The sequence below is a fragment of the Myotis lucifugus genome, unplaced genomic scaffold (assembly GCF_000147115.1).
Source record: "Myotis lucifugus unplaced genomic scaffold, Myoluc2.0 scaffold_363, whole genome shotgun sequence".
In the NCBI taxonomy this organism is placed as follows: domain Eukaryota; kingdom Metazoa; phylum Chordata; class Mammalia; order Chiroptera; family Vespertilionidae; genus Myotis; species Myotis lucifugus.
In genome coordinates, this window is record NW_005871411.1 from 722,516 (window position 1) to 745,254 (window position 22,739).

Sequence of the window (22,739 nt, forward strand, 5' to 3'; positions counted from 1 at the left end):
TTAGTAACAAAGAAACAGAATTTCCGGAGGATGAGCCCTTGAGAATCAGGATTTTTAAAAGATTCCCAGGTGATTCTAATGTGCAGCCAAGGTTGAGAACCACTGTTCTAGTGGCTTTTCCATACAAATGACCTATCTTGGCTCATGATTCAGACTTTCCTAAAATCTTTCAAACAAGCAGCATCGGGCCTCAGTGCGCCCTGTACCTCTCACTAAGTGACCCAGGGCCTGGCACTAGCAGCATCCGGCATTGATTCACAGCTTGGCCTCACCTGGGTACCTCCAAGCATAGCACAAGGAGCAACCACCTGCAACTCACTTTGTAGCTTATGCTGGGTGGCCCCAAGCAGAACACAGACAGCAGCTGACCTTGACATGCACCTCCCAGGAGGCCCCAGAGCCACCACACCCAGAGGACAGCTTCATACCACGTGAAAGCACCACCACCCAATCACCTCCACAAGAGGCACACACAAGAAGTGATTTCAGCTGGCCCCAGAGCCCTGCTGTAGTACGCGTCCTGCTCTGTGGGGTAGGCCCCTGCAAAGCTGTTCCTCCCCGGTGGTCAGAGGTCAGTGTCAGTGGTCACAGCCAGTCCTTGCAGCTGATCAGCCTGGCGGTAAATCTCTCCCATTGGCATGCCAACAGCAATCAGGGCTCAACTACAACAGAAGGGTATACACAGCCCACACAGGGAGTGCACCTCATATGCCCAGCTTGGGTGATTGGGGAGGCTGTGCCACTGGACCCTACAGAACACCTACTAATTAGGCCATTCTACCGAGCCTAAGAGACATAGTGGCTCTACCTAAAACACAGAAACAAACACAGGCAGGCTGCCAAAATAAGGAGACAAAGAAACATGTTCCAAATGAAATAACATAACAAAACTCCAGAAAAAGAACTAAACAAAATGGAGATAGGCAATCTGATACATGCAGAATTCAAAACGCTGATTATAAGGATGCTCAAAGAACTTAGTGAGAACCTCAACAACATAACGAAGGACCAGTCAGAAATGAAGGATACACTAACTAAAATGAAGAATAATTTGTAGGGAATCAACAGTAGAGTAGAGGACACCAAGAATCAAATCAGTGATTTGGAATATGAGGAAGCAAAAAACACCCAATCAGAAGAGCAAAAAGAAAAAGAATCCAAAAATAAGAAGATAGTGTAAGGAGTCTCTGGGACAACTTTAAGCATACTAACATTCACATCATGGGGGTACTGGAAGGAGAAGAGAGAGAGCAAGAAATTGAAAACCTATTTGAAAAAATAGTGACAAAAAACTTGCCCTACCTAGTGAAACAAATAGACATACAAGTCCAGGAAGCTCAGAGAATCCCAAATGAGGTGAATCCAAGAGGCCCACACCAAGATTAAAATGTCAGAGGTTAAAGACAAAGGGAGAATCTTAAAAGCAGCAAGAGAAAAGGAGGCCCTTTGTGCTGAACACCAAATCAACCTAATTAAAGTCAATGACAACAAGAAACTAGGGGAATGAGGTGGGCCTCTGTGAAATCGAGAGAGGGAGCCTGGTTGGTATCATCCCGTGCACTGAGGTTGCTAATTCCATTCCTGGTCAGGGCACAAGCCCGGGTTTCGGGCTCGATCCCCAGTGAGGGGCGTGCAGGAGGCAGCTGATCAATGATTCTCTCTTATCATTGATATTTCTGTCTCCCTCTCCTTTCCTCTCTGAAATAAATAAAAATATAATTTTTAAATGAACAAAGAACTTGAGCAGACGTTTCACTGAGAAAACATACAATTGGCCAATAGGTACATGAAAAGGTACACCATCAGTCATTAGGGAAATGCAAATCAAAACCATAATAATATACCACTTCACACACATTAGGAAGGCTAATACCAAAAACAAACAGAAAATCAGTGTTGGATGTGGAGATATTAGAAGTCTCCTGCATTGCTGGTTGAAATGTAAAATGGTACTGCCACTGTGAAAAAACAGTTTGGCAATTACTCAAAAAGGTAAATATAGAATTACTGTATAATCCAGCAATTCCACTGCTAGCTATATACCCCAAAGAAATGAAAATAGGGACTAAAACAGATATTTGTTCATGGCAGCATTATACACAACAGACAAAAGGCAGAAGACCCAAATGTCCAGCAATAGTGGACAAAGAGTGATATATTCATGCTATAACATGTATGACCTTGTTATTATTATTAGTAGAGGCCCAATGCATAAAATTCGTGCAAGGGTCTTGGCCCTTGCAGCAGCCCCAGTTGCCTTGCAACCCCGCCCCCCACCCACGTGGGTTCCACCATCAGTCTAATTAGCATATTAGCTCTTTATTATATAGGATGCTAAGTGAAATAAGCCAGTCACAAAAGAACAAATATAGTATAATTCCTCCTTCAGGTGGTTAAATTCATAGAGACAGAAAGTAGAATGATGGTTGCCAGGGACTAGGGAAGTAGAATGATGGTTGCCAGGGACTAGGGAAGTAGAATGATGGTTGCCAGGGAATAGGGAGTTATTGTTTCAGGGGTAGGGAACATCTGGCCCACAGACAATATAAGGCCCAAGAAATCATTTGGACTGGCCTTGCCAAGGCATTAGGGGTGAGATCATTAAATGTTTGATCAGATATAGCAGGCTAATTTTTAAGTTGATAATTTTGTATGGCCCGTGAATGATGTTATAAATATCCAAATGGCCCTTGGCAGAAGAAAAGGTTCCCCCCCCCCCTTTTCAATGGATACAGAGTTTCAGTTTTGAAGGTTGAAAAGAGTATACACTATTCATATTTTTATTTTAAATCATGCAATGTATTACGTATTCAAAAATGAATAGGCTTTTCAGACAGGTAAATAAATCAAATTTATTCAGACATGTTCTTCCCTGTTCCTCAATGAAAAAAATTTTAATAATAAAAGTTTTTAATTATCCTTAGGTAATTAAAAGTCCTATAGTTCATTTAAATCACAAACATAGTTTCAATTCCATTTTAAATAAAAATGTTTGATCCCATAAAATAGTGAGAACTTGCAAGTTAATTTAATGTTAATCATGTCCTATCCTACAGACTAGAGGCCTGGTGCACGAAATTCATGCATGGGTAGGATCGCTAGGCCTGGCCGATAATCAGGGCCAATCTGTGGGGCGACCGGCAGGGTGATTGGGGCCCCCCCGCTGGCACCCTCATTGGCTGGCCTGCCACCCCCCCCTCTCACCAGCCCTACCCCCCACTGCAGCCACTGATCGGGGCCTGCGGGCTGGGGGCAATGCCTGCATTGAGCATCTGCCCCCTGGTGGTCAGTGCACATCATAGCAACTGGTTGTTCCACCATGTTCTGCTGGTTGGTCAATTTGCATATTAGGCTGTTATTATATAGGATGGGCTCAGCAGTGGGTAACCCCTTCCTGTGGCAGAGGGGAGTAAGGCTCTCTTTCCCCTCTGCAAGCTTCTACCTTCCTCATTGGAATTTTACTAACTTTCCTTTGTAACCTACCCCACTCCACCCAGAGGAGAGAGAGAAATGGTGTTATTTATAGGGAAGGTCATAAAATGGTTTCATGCTTTCTATGCTTGCAGATATTTAAAGCTGATTCTTTCTCTTTTGGGGCTCTTCATGGGTTCTTAGAAAATTACCCCCCACAAATCACTGTTGGAATTTCATCTGTGGTTTCTACTCTATTCCTAGTATTTTATTCACCCCTAACCATGAGGAACGCAATGGGACTCTGCCAGTTTCTACTCTATGAGCCTGCTCACCCATGACTTTGAGTCAGATCATGCAATGACCGCAAACAAGTTCTCTTTCACATCGGGCTCATGGGAAGCACCTGGCGCACTGACTGCCTAACAAACTCTGGTAGGACAGGCTGATTCCAATCCATGAGGAACTCTCCTTTGCTTCACCTCCAAGTAGCAAGCCAGCCTTCCTCTTGATCTCTAGATTTCCTGACAAGGATTCAGACATCAGTGACCTGTGACCTGGTAAATTCAGAGGACACATATTAAGCCTTCCAAGGGTCTCATTGAAGCCTCTCTCTCTTTTGACTTGAAGTGAGGGGGAAATCACATGCCTGCATCTCTCCATTGAGATGGGAGCAGGGTTCAAAGCCCAACAGCTCTCTCCAAAGAAATCTTTTTAAAAAGCCTCTCCCTTAGAGTGGAGAAATTGCAACACCTTGCCTGACTTACCGAATTTAATATAACCAATGAAAGGCAGATAGGTATTCTGCACCTGAAGATGTGATATACTCTGAGAAAAAGACATCATTTATTGTGACTAGGGATCATAAACTGAATATGATCATGAGAAAACAGCAAACAAACTCAAGAATTTTTCTCTTAAATTTTTTTTTTTCAGAATTCTTCAAAACTATCATTGTTATGAAAAACAAAGAAAGGCTCAGGAACTGTTGCACATGAAAGAGATGAAAGAAACAACTAAATAAGATACGTATACTGCAACCTCTAGTGGAGGAAAACACAAATGCTGTAAAGGGCATTATTCAGTTGACAAATTGGAATGTGGATGGTAAATAATTTAAAAGTGTTGTTTTGATGTTAAACTTTTTTGAAGTTAATAAATGTACTGTGGTTATATAACAGAATGTCCTTTTTCTTTTTTTTTAAGCATATTTTTATTGATTTCAGAGAGGAAGGGAGAAGGAGGAAGAGATAGGAATATCAATGATGATAGAGAATCATTGATCGGCTGCCTCCTGCACGCCCCCTATGGGATTGAGCCAGCAACTGGGCATGTGCCCTTGACAGGAATTGAACCTGGGACCCTTCAGTCCACAGGCTGATGCTCTATCCACTGAGCCAAAATGTCCTTTTTCTGAGGAAACATACAATGAAGTATCTGGAAAGAGAAGGGGCATGATGTATGCAGCTTTTTCTCAAATAATTTAGAAAAAATATGTAGAAAGGCATGGTAAGTCTCTAACAAAAAACAAGATAAAATGTTAACAATAAGTGAATTTGGATAACAGATAAACAGGTGTTTTTTGTTGCTGTTTTTTTAAGTGATTCTTTTTTTATTATTATTATTGCTTTCAGAGAGGAAAAAAGAGGGAGAGATAGAAACATCAGCGATGAGAAAGAACCATTGATCAGCTGCCTCCTGCACATCCAGGCAACCTGAACATGTGCCCTTGACCAGAATTGAACCTGGGACCCTTTAGTCTTCAGGCCGATGCTCTATCCACTAAGCCAAATCGGCTTAGCCGCTAGGACAATAAACAGGTGTTTTTTAACCAATCTTACAACTTTTTTGTAAGTTTGAAATTATTTCCAAGTAAAACAGTTTTTATTTGGAAAAAAAAATCTCTCTCCCTCTTAAAAATCTCCAAGATCATGACTCATGTGTATCTTTATTAAAGGAAAAGGGACCAAGAGTCATATATTTTTGTGTGTGTGTTTTAACAAATCCTTCATCTTTTTAATCACTTTATATGAAAATAGCACACAAATAGAAAAGTGTATATTATGAACACACGGTTTGCAAAACAGTAACATGAACACCTGTGTATGTGCCGTGCCAGCACGGCCATGGGTGAACCTGAGGGGGGGCTGTGAAGGATTAGAAAAGACAGACAAGAGAATAAAGCTGGGGCTAGGTGGGACACTGCTTCTCTGATGGACAAACAGCACACAGCCGGCAAGCTGAGTCTTTATTTTATAGCCAGATTCCACGAGGCAAAGTAAGGGCGTGGTCAAGATGTTTACAATGTTCTCACGGGTTTCGAATCTACTCAATTACATGCACCTGATCAAGCTCTGTTTACCTGCTGCACCTCCCGAAGCCCATATCCCTCAGCCACGTGGGACCACAGGTTCGGACCATAAGGTCAAGCTTACAACTGTAGCCTTTGGCTATCATTGTGCTGGGACTTGCACGCGGCTTTGCCACGAGAGGATCGTGCCCTCTCATTAGTCCAGTGATGGCGAACCTGTGACACGCGTGTCAGAGGTGACACGCGAACTCATTTTTTTTGGTTGATTTTCTTTGTTAAATGGCATTTAAATATATAAAATAAATATCAAAAATATAAGTCTTTGTTTTACTATGGTTGCAAATATCAAAAATTTCTATATGTGACACGGCACCGGAGTTAAGTTAGGGTTTTTCAAAATGCTGACAGGCCGAGCTCAAACGGTTCCCATCACTGCACTAGTCCCAGGCTTGAGCCTGTCCAAACGCTGTAGCCGCTCTCCACATGTGTAACTAGGCTGTGGCTTATGAACCGGACACTGAAAATTTTAGAAGCCCCCTTACCCATGCTGTGCCTCTTTCCAATCACGCCCCCCTGTCCTGAATTTTGTGATAATCGTTCGATCCTTTTCTTCATGTTCTTATCACATATATATGTAGAGCTTAACAAGGTATCATTTAAAGGTACCTCTTTTACATTTTAAACAAATAAAATGTGCTATGGTCTGAATGTTTGTGTTCCTCCAAAATTCGTATGTTGAAACCTAACAGCAAAGGTGATGGTATTAGGAAGTGAGGCCTTTGGGAGGTGATTAGGTCCATGAGAGTGGAGCCCCCGTAAATCGGAATAAGTGCTCTTATGAAAGAGGCCTCGGGGAGCTCTCAAGCCCCTTCTGCCCTGTGAGGACACAAAGCGAAGTCTGCAACCCAGGAGAGCGCTCTCAATGGACCATGCAGGCACCCTGATCTTGAAGCTCCAGCCTCCAGAACTGTGAGCAACAAATTTCTGCTGTTTCTAAGCCACCCCAGTCTAGGGTATTTTGTTACAGCAGCTGAACTAAGACAGAATGATATAATATTCACTTTTTTTCACTCAATACTACATTTTTGAGATTCATTCACACTAATAAGTATATGTAAAGTTTAATAATTTTCATTGCTATAAAATAGATCAGTGTATGATTGGTTTATCCAGCTTAGTATCAGTGAACGATTTGTGTTGCTTCTATATTTCTGTCATTAAATAATGTTGCTCTTAACATTCTTACATTTGTCTCTCAATAAACACATGCATGAGCTTTCTCTAGGATACACTCCTAGGAGTGGCAATGCTGGTATACACCAGTATTCAACTTTACTGTAGACTAGTACTGTCCTGATTAATCTCACACCCATCTGACACCTTACAGGGTTATTAGAATATTATTGACCATATGCCCTATGCCGTATTTATATTCCCATGACTACTCTGTAACAACCAATTTGTACTTCTTAATCCCTACACCTTTTCCACCTATTCTCCCTCCAATATCCCTCCTGTTAGGCAACTGTCAAAACATTTTCTGTATCTATGTTCTGTTTGTTCGTTTATTTTGTTTTTTAGATTCAATTGTTGGTAGATATGTATTTGCTGCCATTTTATTGTTCAAATTTTTAACTTTTCTTCTTCTCCTTCTCCTTCTTCTTCTAGAAGACCCTTTTAACATTTCGTATAATACTGGTTTGGTGCTTTTAAGATTCTCTCTTTGTCTTGAACCTTTTGCATTTTAATTATGATGTGTCTTGGTGTGGACCTCTTTGGGTTCATCTTGTTTGGGACTGTCTGCTCTTCCTGGACTTGTTTGTCTATTTCCTTCACCAGGTAAGGGAAGTTTTCTGTCATTATTTTTTCAAATAGGTTTTCAATTTCTTACTCTCTGTCTTCTCCTTCCAGCATCCCCATGATGTGAATGTTGTATGCTTGAAGTTGTCCCAGAAGTTCCTTACACTTGCCTCATTTTTTTTAATTCTTTTTCCTTTTTGCTGTTCTGATTGCGTGTTTTTAGCTTCCTTATATTCCAAATCGCTGATTTGATTATAGGCTTCATCTACTTTACTATTAATTCCCTGTAATTTTTTTTATTTTTTTATTTAGTTAGTTATTTTTTGAAAGAGAGAGAGAGAGAGAGAGAGAGAGAGAGAGAGAGAGAGAAACATTGATTGGTTGCCTCCTGTATGCACCCTAACTAGGACTGAACCCATAACCTGGGTACATGCCCTGAACGGGAACTGAACCCACCACTTTTTGGTGTACAGGATGATGCTCCAACCAACTGAGCAACACTGGCCAGGGCTCTAAGTCATTCTTCATTTCACTTAGTGTATTCTTCATTTCTGACTGGTTCTTTTTTATGGTTTCCATGTCCTTTTTTATGCTGTTAGAAAGTTCTCACTAATTTCAATAAGCATACTTATAAACAGTGTTTTGAACTCTGCATCTATTCGATTGCTTGTCTCCATTTTTTTAGTTATTTTTCTTCATTTTGTTCTATTCTTTCATTGGGGACATGTTTCTTTGTCCCCTCATTTTGGCAGCCTTCCTGTGTTTGTTTATATGTGTTAAGTAGAGCTGCCATGTCCCCAGGCTTGGTAGAATAGCCTAATGTAGTAGGTGTTCTATAGGGTCCAATGGCACAGCCTCCAAAATCACCCAATCTTGGCACTAGAGGTGCACCCCTTGTGTGGACTATGTGCATCCTCCTCTTGTAGTTGAGTCTTTTTTTTTAAATATATTTTATTGATTTTTTACAGAGAGGAAGGGAGAGGGATAGAGAGTTAGAAACATCGATGAGAGAGAAGCATCGATCAGCTGCCTCCTGCACACCCCCTACTGGGGATGTGCCTTCAACCAAGGTACATGCCCTTGACCGGAATCAAACTCGGGACTCTTCAGTCCCCAGGCTGACGCTTTATCCAGTGAGCCAAACCGGCGAGGGCTTGTAGTTGAGTCTTGACTGCTATTTGCATGTCATTAGGAGGGGGTTACTCCCAGGATGATCAGCTACAATAATTGGTTGTGACCACTGACCACCAACCAACATCCACCGACCTCTGACCACCATGGAGGATCAGCGGTGCAGGGCCCCACCCCACAGAGCAGGACTTACTTCAGCAGGGCTTTGGTGTGTCACTTATGGTAGTGCTTCCATGTGGTCAGAAGCTGTCCACTGGGGGTGTTGGCTCTGGGGACTACCAGAAGATAGAGGTCAAGGTCAGCCATCGCCCATATTCTGCCCAAGACCACCCGGCATGAGCTACAAAGTGATCTGGAGATGGGTGCTACTTTTGCTGGGCTTGAAAGTGCTCAGGTGAGGCCAACCTTCATGCTGGATGCTGCTAGTGCCAGGCCTTGGGCCACTTAGTGAGAGGTATGGGACATGCTGTGGCCAGATGCTGACTATTTGAGAGGTTTTAGGAAAATCTGAAGCATTAATTGCAATAGGCCATTCATATGGAAAAGCCACTGTGAACAGCTTGGGTGAGCCTGAAAGTTGGGTGGGGCTAAGCCTCAGGTAATCACCAGCATGGGCCAAACAGTGTGAGCCAGGTTGATGGAGTCTCAGATAAAGTGCCTCTCTGCTGGCTCTGTGTGCAGTGCTCATCAAAGGCACAATGGCTTTTAGCAACACTTTTGTCTTGGAGAAAACTGGCCCTGCCCAGCTCTTCCCCTGATGCCAGACAATTCAGTTCCTCCATGTATGCCTGTCGTACCTTTCAAGCTGCTGGCCCTGTGCTGGGGCTCAGTGGGAGTGAGTCCAAGTAAGTCCGTGTGTGAGCCAGTTTAAGAGCAACTGCCTGGGACCAGTAGCTCTCTGTCTCCCTAAGTCTTCATCTCTGCTGGTTTTGATAGCCATAAATTATGGTGATTTCTCTTCCTGGCACTGCAACCCTGGGTTTGGGGGCCTGGTGTGGAGCTGTGACCCCTCACTCCTCAGGGGGTACTTCTGCAGCCAAGATATCCCTCCTGGTTTTTATCCACCACAAGAGGGAGTGGGACCAGCTGGTCTGTCTCTGCCTCTCCTACCAGTCTCAATGTGGCTTCTTCTTTCATTTCCTACTTGTAGGACTTCTATTCAGCTAATTCTGAATGATGGTTGTTCTATAGTTTAGTTGTAATTTTGATGTGGTTGTGGGAGGAGGCAAGTATCATGTTTACTTATGCTGCCATCTTTTGTTTTTTAATATATATATTTTATTGATTTCAGAGAAGAAGGGGAGAAGGAGAGAGAAATAGAAACATGAATGATGAAAGAGAATCACCGATCGGCTGCCTCGAGCCCACAACCTGGGCATGTGACCCTGACTGGGAATCAAACCGTGACCTCCTGGTTCATAGGTTGATGACTCAACCACTGAGCCAGGCCAGGCTACCTATACTGCTATCTTGACCAAAAGTCCTGGTAAATGTTTTCCAAAGTGATTGTAGCAATTTAAATTCCCACCAGCTGTGTATGAGAGATTATTTTGTTCCTAAACCTTTATCAACTTTTGGTTTTATCCAACCCTAAAATTTTTTCATTCTGGTTAATATAAATTGTATCTTTATGGTTTAATTTGCATTTTCCTCACTTCAAATGTGTTTGACCTCTTCAGATATACTTATGAGTTGTGTTTCTCTTCTATAAAATGCCTGTTCATATCTTTTGCTCGTTTTTCTATTGGGTTTTCTTTTTCTTATCAATATATAAGGCTTTTTATACATTCTGGATATTAAAATCTTTTTCATTTACATATTACAATTATATTCTCCCAGATTTTAGTTTATATTTTCATCTCTTTTTTAAGTAAAACATTTTCATTTTGAATGTAATCAAATGTATTAACCTTTCATTTTTGGTTTGAATTCTTTGTGTTTTATTAACAGAATCCTTCCTTATCCTGTGGGCATAAAGTTACTGTCATTTAAAAGTTTTATAGCATTGCCTTTCATATTAAAATCTCAAACTTAATGGGAATTTGTCTTTGTAGGCACCCAACTCTTTCTTCCAATTGAATTATACTGGGACCATCCTATATAATAAAAGCCTAATATGCTAACTATCTGGTCACTGATAGTTCAACCAATCAAAGCATAATATGCTAATGATATGCTAAGGCTACTCAACCGCTCGCTATGACATGCACTGACCACCAGGGGGCAGAGCCTCTGACTGGTAGGTTAGCTTGCTGCTGGGGTCTGGCTGATCAGGACTGAGCTACATGGGCCGGACACACCCTGGAGCCAACCTCCCGCAGCCCCTCCCTGACCCTAATTGTGCACTGGTGGAGTTCCTCAGCCTGGCCTGCACCCTCTTGCAATCCGGGACCCTTCAGGGGATGTCGGAGAGGTGGTTTGGGCCCGATCCCGCAGGCCAGGCCGAGGGACTCCACTGGTGCACAAATTCATGCACCAGGCCTCTAGTTTTTTTAATAACCATCTTTCCCACCCGCTGACCTTCAGTGCCCTTAATGTTCATATATATGTGGGGATCTGATTCTGCTTTCCATTCAACTGGTCTATCCCTATTCATGTCAGTTCAACACTGTCTCAATTACTATACATGTAGAAGAAATTTTAAGATCTTGTAGCAAGTTTAATTTCTTCAGGAGTGTCTTGGATATTCTTGGACCTTTGCTCCTTCATATCAATTATAGATTTAGCTTCTTAAATTCAAAGAAAAACTCTGTTGGGGACAATGAAATTTCAATGATTCTTTGGGCAGAATTGGCATTCTTACAATACTGAAGTCTTGGCAATACACACAAAAAAGCTCTATTTAGATCTTTTGAATAAATTATTTTTATTACATTTTTCTAAAGTACTTCATAACTTGGGGTGCTATAATAAAATTTTTTAAAAATTATATTTCTAACATAGTTTTTCTGCTGTTTAAATGTAATTGAGTTTTTAATAGTGTTTTTGCTAAACATTCTTATTTATCCTAATAACGCATATGGTTAGTATTAGCTTTTCTACATTGACAATCATCATTTGTAAAAATGTTGGATTTTTTTTTCTTTGCAGATGTTACACCTTTTTTTTCTTCTAGCATTACTTGGGCATAATACTTAATAATTTGAGTAGAAATTATGGTTTGGGGCATCTTTATATTGTTCCTAATATAAAAGAAATGTTATTAACATTTCAAAATTAAGTATATATTTGCTGTGGGTTTTTTTGTTTTGGTTTGGTTTGTTTTTTGGAGATGGACTTTATCAGGTTAAGGGAGTTCCTTTATATTCCTAGCTTGTTTAGAATAACCTCTTTTTATTTTTCTGCATTTACTTACATGATCATGTTTTTAATCCTTTATTCTCTTAATATAGTAAATTATATATATTAATTGTAATAAATTTGAATTTTAAATGTTAAACTAACTTGCATTTCTGGGATAAATCCAATTTAGTCATGATGTATTTGTCATTTTTATTCATTATTGGATTCAGTTTACTTAGATTTTACTTAAGATTTATGAGAGAGATGGGCCTAAAATTTCTTTTCTTATACTATCCTTGTTAGCATTTAGTATTGCTCTAAGTTATCTCTTTCATAAATAATAATTAAAATTTCAAGGATAAAAAAAGTTACAATAAGATCCCAGATATGCCCTGGCCGGTTTGGCTCGGTGGATAGAGCGTCGGCCTGGGGACTCGAGGGTCCCAGGTTCGATTCCGGTCGGGGGCATGTACCTTGGTTGCGGGCACATCCCCAGTGGGGAGTGTGCAGGAGGCAGCTAATCGATGTTTCTCTCTCATCGATGTTTCTAACTCTCTATCCTTCTCCCTTCCTCTCTGTAAGAAATCAATAAAATATATTTAAAAAAAAAAAAAAAGATCCCAGATATTAGAATAATGACTTTTACCATCTCCCTATTCCTCCTTTCTTAACACCTCTTATCATTTAGAGAATAAGATAAAAGAATGATGATATACATTATGTCACATCTTTTTCTTCAATTTTTCTTATTTTATAGAAATTGAGCAAATACAGGGAAAATGTAAATCGTGATCAATAGAATTAAGCTATTAAGTTCTAACTCCTAATTTTTAATCAAACTACTCACCTGAAACACTTGCCTACTAATAGGAAGTCAAGAAATATACTTTGGAAATAAATAATTATCCTATAATTTTCCAATGAACTTTTTAGGATTGGCTCTTAATATCATGTCATGCCAACAGTTGCTGTTATCCTAGTTAGAAAGATATGTTGGTGAAAAAACATGAAAAATAACTTTCAGAAATATTGACAAGGAAAAATTTAAAATAAAGGTACAGACCTGGGTATTTTGCTGCTTTCTCCAAAAACTGTAACTATAGCTGCTGAATGCATTCATGTACTAGCTCCACAGTACAGGAGAGAAAAGTTAGATTTCAACTAATTCTGTATTTGTTAAGTGCAAACAAAATTGTTGACTTAGTTCTCAACAGGGAAAGGCAATGTCCTTGTCCTAGGAGTTTAAAACCTAAAACAAGCAAATGTTGTACAAGCTATCTAATGACAACTGGGATGAAAAGAGGATAATCTCTTCTAATCTTTGAGAATAGAAAGGCAAAATAAATGTATAAATAATTTACCTCTTATTACCTTATTTTAAAACTGTGGGACATTATTTTCTGAGATTGCCATTTTAAAATTTATGAAAGCAATGCTAATTCTCTCAGAGTTAAAAATATACAGTGTAGTTATTGAGGCATCGGTTCTCATACACTGGATCCTTCCACATGTCACATGGCTACATGATATTCCCAAGTCATGGATTTTGCCGTTTGATCTCTGATGCAGTTTGAAGATATTTCAGTGGTCCAGAAGCTAGGCAGTTCTCTGAATACACTAAGTATACATATGAAACAGCTCAAATGTACAAGTGCTTCCATCAACAATTACTTCAAAGGTCATTAATAACTTACAGGTGTTAGAGTGGAAATGCCCTCTGCACTCCCCTGGCCCTTCCTGAACTCTGGTTACTCTCTCTGGGCCATTTTTGTAACAGTGAATTCTTAACTTGATATTTCTCTTTATCCATTTTTTCTACGCTGGCTATAGGGCTTTTAAGATGACATTTCAAAATTTTCTAGGAAACCCGAAAAAAGAAAATAAAAATGCTTCAGTGTGTTAATTCTAGGGAGTCTTTTTCTTTTCTTGTTTGTCCTTATGTTATTATAGAGGACAGCAATTTAAATCATTCTTAAGAATCCTATATAATAAAAGAGAAACATGTAAATTGACCATCCCTTTGCTACGCTCACCAGCCAATCAGGGTGAATATGCAAATTAACCTGACAAAGATGGTGGGTTAATTTGCATGCACAGGCGCCAGGTGGAGAGCAGAAGCGGGAGAGCCGGCAGCTTGGGGGGATGTGGCTCCCTCGGTCACTCCCAGCACGAGGAGCACCAGGAATTCTGGGAATAGGAGGAGCACCAGGAATTCTGGGAATAGTAGTTCTGATGGCAGCCCCAGGACCAGAAGCGGAAGCCCAGAGCGTGGGGAGCACCAGGAATGCTGGGAATCGTAGTTTTGGTGGCAGACTGATCTCCTAGACCAGTGGTCGGCAAACTGTGGCCCCTTGAGTGTGGCTCTTCCACAAAATACCACGTGCCGGCGCGCACGCACAGTGCGATTGAAACTTCGTGGCCACACTGAAGGGGCCAAAGAGCCGCATGTGGCTCGCAAGCCACAGTTTGCTGACCACGGTCCTAGACCAGTGGTTCTCAACCTTGGCTGCACATTAGAATCACCTGGGAATCTTTTTAAAATCCTGATTTCTGGGCCTCATCCTCCAGAAATTCTGTTTCTTTGTTACTAATGTTGTGGCCCCACCCCATAACAAAGAAACAGAATTTCCGGAGGATGAGGCCCAGAAATCAGGATTTTAAAAAGATTCCCAGGTGATTCTAATGTGCAGCCAAGGTTGGAAACCACTGTCCTGGACACTAGACTAGAGCAAAGTGAGCCTGGAGCAAATTACTGTTGCAGTGGGGGATGGAGGGAAAGCAAAGGTGAGAGACATAAGTAAAATCAGAGTGTCTAGGAAAAATTAAAGGGAAGATATCCTAAAACTTCCAGGAAATCTCCACCAATGAAGCAAATAAAAAAAATGCCTCCATTATTCTGTGAGCAGGAAACCAAACTGGGTTGGGGGTCTCAGACAATTCGTTCATATGATTGCAAAGACAGACAGAAACTCCCGGATTGGAGAGGGCTCTGAGGTCTCCCAGATTGGAGACGGTGCAGGTCGGGCTGAGGGACCACTCCCCCACCGTCGTGCACGAATCTTCTGCCTGGCTTGAAACATGAGAAAAATCTGATGGACTCCTAAAATCTGCTTGGTTTCTACTATTGCTGAAGATAGGCGACACAATTTTACTAGTTTCTCCAAAAAGGCCAGTGAACTATGTGTGAGAGAGAAGGTTAATTATACATCTAGATCAGAGTTTCTCAACAGTGGAACTATTTATATTCTGGTCTGGATAATGCTTTGCTGTAGGGGATTTTCCTGTGCATAATAGGATACATAGCAGCATCCTTGGCCTCTACCCACTACATGCAGGTAACATGCACACACACATAATACCCCAGTTGTGACAACCAAAAATGTCTCCAGACATTGCCAAATGTCCTCTGAGGAGCATAATCACCCCTAGTTGAGAACCACTGAACTAGATGGAGGAGTTTTCTGATTCTGAGCCTATGAATATGAATCAAGGCCACATCAGGGCAAGCCAAATAAGACAGTTACATGTATGTTTACTCGTTGGGTGAAGGGATATTGGCACAGTGCTGAAGTATCACTGCGTAGATTCTAACTACAAAGGAGAAAAATTATAGAACTGGCAGTCACCACCTTAACCAAGTGACTCCATGTAATATCACTAATAATGGGACAAACTGACATTATATATTTAACATGAGTCTAATCAAGCCTCTAGACCAGCAATTTTCAACTGGTATGCCGAGGCACACTGGTGTGCTGCAAGAATATTTAAAACATGCAATATCTGACTATTTTGTTAGGGTACTGACCTCTTTTCTCTTAGGTTGTCAAGTAAAAAATGACAATAGCCAACACAATAGCCATCTGGTATGAATGAATCAAAATTATACCTATTTTTTTTGTCGGATCAGCAAAAAATATATTTTTTGGTGTGCCACAGAATTTTAGTAACTAGTTTATGTGTGCCATGAGATGAAAAAGTTTGCTCTAGACTTACATCAAGTTTATAGAAAAAAAAAAAAGGAAGGGTATAGAGCAGGTAAAGTGACATCATTAGGAAACAATCAGACAAACACAGAATACTACAAGAAAAGTAGCCTGGACCTTTCAAAATTTAATGTAATAAAGAGAAAATAAAAGTAAGATACTATTCAAGTTTAAAAAAACTAAAAAGACATAACAATGTAGAAACTTTGACTATATCTTTTTTTATTATTATTGATTTCAGAGAGGGAGAGAGAAACATCAATGATGAGAGAGAATCATTGATTGGCTGCCCTCTGCATGCCCCCTACTGAGGATCAAGCCCACAACCTGTGTCGGAGTGATCTGTTCATCCGTCATTCAGGTGCTGCTGGTCAGCCCCGGCAAGGAATACTAGTATTTATATTATCATCAATAATCAGTATTTATTGAGTGTAATGTACTATGAGTGATTCAAATATATAATCCCTGACCTTGAAGGAATATACATTAATTCCTTTATCAAAACTAAAAAAGGAAAGAGGATTATGAAAAGCATAATAACTAAATTAGAATTTCTTCCAATTTGTTTGGAATTCAATCTGTATATATACCAATTATTGAGAAAACAGTTGACAACTTTTTATCATCTGTCAGGTCTATGTGTTGTCCTGATCGAACAACCCACTAGACTGGGCCAGGAGTTCTCAAGTGTCATCCTGAACTTGGGTCTTATTCTGTAACTATGCCTCACCCTATTTGCAGATGTGGTACTCATCTCTGCTTTGTTTTTGCTTCAGCTTCTCTCCATCTTGGTTTAACTGCTCCTATGACCTCCGAGCTTCCATTTCACCTCTATGTTCATGACTGCTCTCTTCGCTCCAACACTGCTTAGAATGACTCACGCCTCCTTTGTGAAACTTCCTTGTGAACTGCCTAGGAAATCAGGAAAATAGGGCCCAAGGTTTCCAGGGCCTACCTGCCTTTTGTTCATCTCTTCAAAAAGACAGTAACAATTTTCATTGTCCAAGGCTTAGCTCATATTGTCATGTATTTCACTTTAATTTGGGCATTCACAATTACCTTCGTATGTTTAGCTCCATTTCATAGATAAGAAAACTGAGGCAAAGAGAGATTTAGTAACTTGTCCAATTCCAGCTGACTAGCAAACATCAGGGCTAGGACATAAACCCAAGTCTTCTTTAGTTTTATTGAAATGTACTACTTATGAAGGAGAAATGAAAGATACGTGGCATGGGGCAGAAAGCATGGTTTTCCAGACAGGGCTAAACTAAAAACTAAATTAAAGTAAAACTATCTTTTAGATGAAGTTTGCATTTGAGATCCTTCCCCCAATACCAAGCCCCAGGCACTCAAGTGCCTTCACATGGCTCCTTAGTTGCTCAGGGGCCCACCCTAGAACACACTCTGGCCCATGATTATATTTCCCAACCCCCTGACTTCCATCAGTACTTTCCTGAATATTCCATGAAACTAAATCAACTAAACTGTAGATTCTAAAGCATATTAAATTATAAATGGATGATTATCTGGGTTAGCATGTTATACATTTGCATGCTAACCGGGACCCCAATGAACATAGCCCCTTAATTCAAGTCAAGGACTCAAATTAGAAACTTCAGGCATGTTGGTGGCAGGCCACTGGCTCACAGAATCCTTAAAGTTAAGCCTTATAAAAACCTGTCGGGGTGGGGGAAGCTGTCTGCTTCATGAGGTCTTATTTTTATGATGTACCGTATTTTTCCATGTATATGATGCTATTTTTTTCTAAACTCATTAGACCGAAAATCGAGGAGCGTCTTACACACGGAAGTCAGCTGAGGAGCCCCGCAGGTGTGTAGCTGCCCATACCTTGTCAAACTAGCTTCCTCCAATCACAAGCCTTATTGTTACTGACATCAGCTGATGCCATAATTGGAGGTGGATGTGGAGGTGGACAGTGCACAGATGCAACAGGGACCAGAGCGTTCTGAGCCCATAAAGATGTCAAAAAGTGAAAAGATAAATACTGGTAAGCGATCATCTTACTCTGCAAAATTCAAACTGAATGTAATCAGCTATGCAAAAGAGCATGGAAATAGAGCTGCAGAGAGACCATTTGGACCTCCTCCCACTGAGGGTATGAGCAGACAGTAGAGAAAACAGGAAGAACAACTCCTGAAGATGCCAAAAAAGAAGAAGGCCTTAAGAGGAAAACCAGAAAAATGGGCAAACTTGGAGCAGAGGCTTAGGACTTGGATTATGGAGCAGCACCAGTGTGTCAGCCAAGCTTATTCAATGTCAGGCAAGAATATTTGCAAGCGAAATGAACAGTGTTGATTTTACAGGAAAGGCAAAATTGTGCTTTAATTTCATGAGGAGAGAAGGCTATGAGAACATGAACAAAGTTAAAAAGTTAGTTCAGAAAATGCCACCAGTTTATGAGGATGGTCTCACATATATAGACAGTGACTCAGAAGACAGCACTGATACAATAGAAGTTGAAGAAATTGATATGTCTGGAACTAATAGTGATGAAGAAGAGAGCAGTGATGCAACAGAGGCTGAATAAAGTGATGTGCTGCATAATATCATAGTACTGGTGTGTAACATTACCTGCGGTAATTACTAAATACAAATGTGTTCTGTTTTATGTTTAAAATATTGATTTCTTAATTTTGGGTTGGAAAAGTGGGGGGCGTTTTATACATGGAAAAATGTGGTAATACATTTTCATGACTCAAAAATCAAAATAATACAAAAATGTATTCAGTGAGAGGGCCTAGCTACCTCTTCAGTCCCTCTTATTAGTACAATTAATCATTTTTATTCATTTTTTCATCAATCCAGAATTTTTTTATGCAACACAAGCAAAATACATTTCTCCACTTATACTTAAAGGTAGCATAACATATAAACTTTTCAGCTCTTTGCTTCTTTCACTTTTTAATATATCCTAGAGATCTCTCTACATGTCAGTATATCGATATCTTCTTCATTCTCTTTTATAGCTGCATTATATTGTATTTTGTGGATATACCATTTTTATTAAACCAGTCACCTATTACCAGACACATTGTTTCCAATCGTTGGCTATTATAAGCAATGCTATCCTTATATATGCAGATGTATCTGGAGGATAGATTCCTAGAAGTAGAAAAGCTAGATCAAAAGGTGTGGTAGACATAAGGCCCCCCAAAGATATGGACATCCTAATCCCAGGAACCTGTGAATATGTTGCCATATATATACAATCTGATTAAGTTAAGGACCTTCTTATTTCCACCCTGGGATATCTGGGTGATAATCACTGGTGTCCTTATAAGAGGGAATCAGGTCAGACAGGAGCGAAGATCCTATACTACTGCCTTTGAAGATAGAAGAGGCCATGAGGCAAGGAATGTAAATGGGAAAGGCCAAGGAAGCAGATACCTCCAGAAGGAATGCAGCCCTAATAGAACAATTTTAGACATCTGACCTCCAAACTCTAAGATAAACTTGTGTTGTTTTAAGCCACTAAGTTTGTGGTAAATGGTTACAGCAGCCATAAGAAATTAATACACAGGGTAAATACAAATGTAAATTTTGTATATATTGCCAAATTGCCATCCATAAAGTTTGTTTTTTGTACTTCTATCAGCAATGTGCCTATGTTCAACTTTTGAATGTTTGTCCATATGATAGGTGAGAAATGGTTTACCATTTCCCTCTCCCTTCCTATCTGAAATCAGTAAAAATATTTTTAAAAAAAAGATTGTTCCCTAATCTCAAGAGCCAAGTGTAGTGGTTGACATGTTTTGCTTTCTTATTTCTGCATCGATACTTTAAATGGAGGAAAATTCTAGTGTGAGAAATACACAGAAGATGGCAAAATAAAATTTCAAGTAATCTAACACAATTTTTAGCAATGCCATTACTGCTTTAAATTCATTAAAATAAAAAAATTTTTAAATCCATAAATTTGCTAAGAGAATTATAAAGTATTACTACATGAGTACATTTTTTTTACCCCAAGAGTATTTTATTTTGTTTTTTAAAAATATGTTTTTGTTGATTTTAGAGAGAGAGGAAGGGAGAAGGATAGAGAGATGAAAACATCCATTGGCTGCCTCCTGCACACCCCTACTGGGTATTGAGCCCACAACCTGAACATGTACCCTTACTGGAATCGAACCAGTGACCTCTGGGTTCATGGGTCAATGCTCAACCACTGAGCCACACCAGCCAGGCATCCAAGTGTATTCTTTTGAATTTTATTTTTGAGAAATCCATCCCTGTATCTGTAGAAATACATTATTTCTCTCAATTAAAATCAATTAAGAACAATTTCTGGTTCACAGTGAGGCAATAACAATTAACTGAGTTAACTACATATTAGGATAGAAATTTAAGCAACTCAAAAATGAAAGCTGGGTAACTACATAATTTTTTACAAAAACTATTTTAAGTTTGTTTACAATTTAAACATTGTTAGCGCAGCTGGCGTGGCTCAGTGGTTGAGCATCAGCCTATGAACCAGGAGGTCACGGTTCGATTCCAGTCAGGGCACATGCTCAGGTTGCGGGCTCAGTCCCCGGTGAGGTGCGTGCAGGAGGCAGCCAATCAATGATTCTCTCTCATCATTGATGTTTCTATCTCTCTCTCCCTCTCCCTTCCTCTCTGAAATCAATAAAAATATAAAATATATGTAATAAAAAATAAAATAAACATTGTTAGAAGCAGAAAAATATTGCATTTATTTTTTATACTATGCTTAAGTTTTCCAAAGAATGTTTATAGTTGTTGGGATTTTTAAATTTAAAAAAATATTTTCTGCAAGAAAACCAATAAACTGTACCTAGGCTATCAAGAAAAAAAAATACTACTTGAAGATAAAGTTACATACCTATGTATGGTGGGGGGCGTGGGGACAGACTCTTTTTGTTGTTCTTGGGAGTAAGCCTGTTAGCCTTTGCATTGGGGCCTATTTTTACTACTTAGATTCTACGGAGTGTTAGCTACCAGGCACTGAGACCAGGAAAGGGGGGCCCGATCCAGAGCACAACAAGCTGTAGTGAGCAGCTCATCCAGCCCTGTGACACCATTGGCCACAAGGGTGGCTGTGAAGTCTGTGACCTGCCTCCTTAGCAGACGTGCACTTCCGGTTGCTTTCTTGATCTCTCCATTAGGATAACCCAAAGAACGAAAGTATGAATTTTCATAACCCTAAGCCGAATGTATCATCTTCTCCTCCAAAACCCACAGCTCCTTCTGAATTCTCTATTTCAATGTGACCCTTCTTTCCTATTTTGTCTTATCAGTTGTATCTTACCTGTCCTGCTTTTTCATGCTAAATACTAATTTAGTTTTTAAGCACTCATTTTTAAATCTTTCTATGAAATACATTTCAAGAGCTTAACAATTTAACAGTTATGGGACTTCTATAATATTTTAAAATCTTTTCATTTGAATTATTTCAAACAGAAAATTAAACAATACCCCAAGATTTTAACATTTTGCTATATTTCATTTACATCGCCTTTTTTTTTTTAAAAAAAAAAGGGGGGGGAGGGGAAGAATCTTACAGATACAACTAAAGCTTTATCTTACCTGTACTCTCTTTACCTCCACAGACATAACCACTATTCTACAGTTGGTATATATTATTCTCGTCCCTGATTTTGTACACAATTGTTTTATGTTTTTAAATTTCACATTAATAATATACAGCATTTATCATCCTGAAATCTACTTTTCTTTTCATATATGATGGTTGAGATCCATGCTGATGATACAGACCCAGTTCATTAATTTTAGTGTTGGATGGTATTCTATTATATGATTAAACCACAATTTTATGTACTCATTTCCTTGTTGAGTGAAAGATTACTTACACTATTTGCTATTAAAAATTGTGATGTAATGAGTCCTTGAACATGTCTCGTGGTGTAGCTGCTTAGAGCAGAAATTTTTGTACCAGAACTTGGCTAGAACTTAATTACATGGCCACTCCTACCTGCAAGAGAGGATAAGAAGTGCTCTTTATTCTAAATGGCCATATACTCAACTAAAAATAAGGGTTTCCATTTCTAAGGAAGGGAAGAACAGATACTGGTATTGCTGCCGTTTTAAGTATTTTAAGTATTTTCAAATGTCTGAAAACTTCAAAGAGGTTATTTCAGTTTATAGCCCCATTAGTGAATAAGAGCCACAATTTCCCACATGTTCTCTAATAACTCGGGCTATCAAATATATTAATCTTTAAAAATATGGTAGGTTCAAAATAGTATCTGTCTCCGTTTTAATTTGCATTTCCTTAATTACTAACAAATATAAGCATTCTTAACCATTCTAGTTTTCTCTTCTTTAGAATGATTAATCACTCTTCTATTTGGTTGTCTTTTTTATTTTATTTTATTTTTATTGTTGACACTATTGCAGATTTCCCCCATTTCCCCTTTGCCCACCTCCAGCCAGCCCCCACCCCACCCTCTCCCTTGGCCTTCACTACACTATTGTCTTTGCATATAAGCTCTTTAGCTAATCCTTTCACCTTCCTTTATCCAGTCCCCTTCACCCACCCCCGCTTCCCTCATAGTTGAGGTTAGGATGTATAGTTTTCATATGTAGTTAGCCAATTGTTGCAGCACTATTTATTAAATATTCCATCCCATTGATTTATAATGCCACCTCTGTCATTTAGCATATTATTCTTGTCTTCTCTCCCAATGGTCTATTAGAATTACTACAACTTTATACTAATTCTTTTTTTAAATTTTATTTTATTGTTTAAAGTATTACAAATAGTAGTACATATGTCTCCTTTTTCCCCCATTGACCTTCCCCCAGCCTACCCTAGTCCC